Here is a 4,201-nt window from a genome sequence, read left to right on the forward strand (position 1 = left end):
AGATGAGTTTTCCTAACTTCAGAAATGCTGTTCTATCCACTTTGCCACTAGCTACCCCATCTTTCCACTGAAGGAAGACAGACATGGCTGTCCATGTCATGACAGAAGAAGAAGCATTGCTCAAAATAACTGAGACACCACCATGAAGTACGGGAGGAAAGTGTAGGAAGGAAGTACAAGGCAATTAATTTCAGTGGATTGAATAGAAGGGGGAAAGCTAGACAGATAAAGCCACCATTTTGGACAACCCCTGGGATAGAACCTCTAAAAGGCATTGTCAGGATTGTTGTGAGGAAATCACTTTGTAAACCGTAAAGCCTATTGAAATGGGAACTGCTGCTATTCAAGGATGATTTATTCAGTGTCTACTATGATAAGCTGCATGGCTGATTGGAGGAAGGAAGACCCTGGGTCAAATCTCACTCCTGACACTGATTGTATAACTAAGTATAGGCTTTGTAATTTAATTTCTAAGTGAAATTATTTCTTTATGGAAGTTATAAAGGAATAGTTTGTTTTCTAGTAGTTAGTTTCCCATGAGGGGTAGCTAGGTGCCACAGTGGATAGAGTGCCAGGCCTGGAGTCAGGAAAACCTCAGTTCAAATTCAGCCTCAGACACTTACTAACTGTGTTAGTCACACTAACTAATCTACAGTTCAATACTGTACTAGACTCTGGGGAAGATAGGAACTTAATCTGAGACTCAATTCCTGCCCCCAAGGAATTTATAGTAGGAAGATGAGTCAAATGCAAATTACAGTAACACACAACAATATAGGGTAAGGATATGAGAGAGGTAGAAATAAAGTGCAATTGTAACTACACATGTATAAGCTATATTGAATTGCTTGTCTTCCCAGTGGGGATGAATAAGGAAGGAAAAAGGGAAGAATCTGGAAATCAAAGTTTTAAAAACAAAAGTTAAAAAAATTTTGTTTTTAACATGCAACTGGGAAATAAGATATACAGGCCCTGGGCTGTAGAAATCCATCTTGCTCTACCAGAAAGTTAGGGGGGGATGGGGAGGATATAAGAGAGAGCAGATTGGGGTAAGGGGTATTGAGGCAGCTTGCTATCTTAGGGTGGGGGGTAGGGAGAAGATGGGGAGGAAATTTGTAACTCAATATCTTGTGGAAATGAATGTTGAAAACTAAAAATAAATTTAAAAATTGAGAAATAAAGTGCAATTGTGATATGAGACCTGATGGGAAAGAAGGCTTTGTGGGGGAATTGAATTGTTGAACAAGGACCCACCCTGGCCACCTGCTTTCCTGCTCAATATGCCATCTCCAAAGCACTGAGGGTTTCAGTGATTAGTCCTGGGTCACATTGCCAGTATGTGTCTGGGACAAGACGAATCCCATTCCTGGCTTTGAGGCCTGCTCTCTAACTAAGGACTATACTGTACTGGTGATGAAAATAATGTATATGCTTATAATATATGACATATATTTATAATATTATATATAATAGATAATACATTTATAATCTATGTGTATTTATACTATATAGTTGATAAATATATTTATGTATATTTATAATCTCTCCCTATATACTCTATAGCACTTTAAAGTTTGTAAAGCATTTCCCTCATAACACTAGAAAGTATAAGTAGCAGAATGTAGACTTTGTTGAGAATAAGAAGTCATTCTTTCTATTCCTCCCTGCCTCTACTAAAGCCCTGAGCATTTTTTTCTTTTTGCTTTTTGGAGGGGGGAAGGTAAGGCAATTGGGGTTAAGTGCCCAAGGTCACATGGCTAGTTTTGTGTTAAGTGTCTGAGTTCACATTTGAACTCAGGTCCTCCTGACTCTAGGGCCAGTGCTCTATTCACTGCGCCACCTAGCCCCCCTGAGCATTTTTTAAAAAATTATTGTCCCAGGTGATTTCATCATTCTGGGAAACTGTTGTTGTTGTTCAGTCCTATCCCACAACCCCCATTTGGGATTTTCTTGGCAAAGATACTGAAGTGCTTTGCCATTTCCTTCTCCAGCTCATTTTACAGATGAGGAAACTGAGATAAACAGGATTAAGTGACTTGCCTAGGAACAAAACCAGTAAGTATCTGGGGCTAGATTTGAAATGAGGTCTTCCTGACTCCTGAAAACCCCAAATGGGGTCACAAAGAGTTGGACATAACTGAAAAATGATCCAACAACAAACAACTTTCTGACTCCAGGCCTGGCAGTCTATCCACTGTGACACCTAGCTGCCTGTATCCTTAACTGAGTCTAAATATGATAGTCCTGGTGGTGTTCTCTGGGGTCACAGAACAAATCTAATTTTTCTACATGAGCCTTGAAGACGGATATCAAGGCCTGCCTAAGTCTCTTCTTGTCCAAACTAAACAGCCTCACTTCCTTGAGCAGATCCTCACACAAGGTGTTTACCAGGCTTTTCACCATCTTGGTGACGCTCCAGTTTGTCATCATCCTCCAAAAACGCGGCGCCCAGAAGCAACCGTGAGAAATGGCATTCGTTTTGTGCTTTACATGATGATTCTGTAAAACCTCTGCAAAGGCAGGGCCATTATCTTCTATTTCATTTGTGTCTTCCTATAGTGCCAGACACGGCATATACCAGGCTCTGCTGGGAGCAGGTCTGACTGAGGGTCTAGAAACTGTCCTTGGAGGTGGGATAGGAGAGGCAGAAGAGAGAGAGGGCCCTCATCTGAGATCTTCCTCCCTTTAGTCAACTTGACTCAATTCATTTTAGTATTCATTCGATATTCCTTTTAGGCTCTTTAAGGCAGGGGTTCTTAACCTGAGGTATGAGAACTTTGAAAAATATGTATCTTATAGCTATTTCAACATAATTGGTTTCCTTTGGAATCCTATGCTTTTTATTTTATACATTTAAAAACATTCTGAGAAAGCGGTTGTAGGCTTCACCAGATTTCACCAGACCAAAGGATCTATGACACAAATAAAGTTAAGAACGCTTGGTTTAAGGTCCCAAAGGGCTCTGTAGACCTTATCTCCTTTGATCCCCACCACAACCCTGAGTGGTGGGGATCAAATATTATAATTAATATTTAAATATTATGATAAAATTAATTATTAATAATTATCCTCTTTTGAAGGGGAGACTGGGCCTGTGATTTCATCAGCATACAGAGCTTCGGGTGGGGAGCTCCCTCTACCAATTCAGATTATCATCTTCTCTGTCACTTAGAGTTTTAGAGTGACTCAGGATCACACAGCTCAGGTTTTCCTGACTCTGATGCCCATTCTCTCTCCACTACAACACGTTGCCTGTCCCCATTTTACAGATGAGAACAATGACACTCAGGAAAGTTAAATGCGTTGCCTGGAGTCAGATCTAGAGGGTGGAAAAGCCAGCCTTTGGATCTAGATTTTTTTGACTGCAAATCCAGCTTTCCCCTCCCCTCACTAGAGCAGCCTATTTTACTCGGAAGAAGATCCCTTAAGCAGAAGTCAGTTTCTGCCACTGAATCCCCAGAGCCAAGTTTGCCCCTAGAGGAACTGCTGACAGCAGATAGAAGGGAAGGCTCAGGATTTCTTCCTTCCCCTGCTTTTGTTCAGCTTCCTCTGTTTTAGCCTACCCCCAGAACAACCTTTCTCAACTGCAAATCTAGATCCAACCACCAGGGGGGAGAGGGCAAACGAGCACCGCCTCCCCCAACCCCTCCCCTCCCCAAAGAACACACCTGGTGGCCAAGATGGGCGGAGGCCTCACCTGCCTCCTAGGTACATCCTGAAGCAGCCCAGGTAACCCCTTTATGCCCGGGCTGGGCCGAAAATTTCCCAGATGAGGTGGGACTGAATTAATCAGGAGGGAGTTGAGGGTGGCAGAGAAGGGAAGGGAGAAAGAGAGGTGAGGACAGGTTTTAGAGGTGGGGAGAGCAAGTGTTCTGAGTGGTGTGATCAAAGTGTTTGAGAGGGTAGGCAGCACTAGGGTGGGGGGTTTGCTGACTACACCTCCCCTGGAACGGAGAAGGCAGCCAGACTCTCAATGGGCTTGAATATGTCTGGGGAGCAGTGCTTGGGTGGGGGGACAGGATGCTAAATAATGAGCAGTAAAACCCAGGCTTCCTGGCTCTGAGGGCAGCCTTTGCAACAACTAGTGGCACATTGCAGGGGAGGTGCTCAGAGGAGGGGAGGGATGATTGATACTGAGGAGTGAAGGTGAGAAGGCAGGGTAGTCGGAAGAGATGACTGGTGGACACTGCCTCATTGCTCT

Source organism: Petaurus breviceps, unplaced genomic scaffold (assembly GCF_028583685.1).
Source record: "Petaurus breviceps papuanus isolate PSGF00001 unplaced genomic scaffold, PetGlider_PUasm1.0 90723, whole genome shotgun sequence".
NCBI lineage: Eukaryota > Metazoa > Chordata > Mammalia > Diprotodontia > Petauridae > Petaurus > Petaurus breviceps.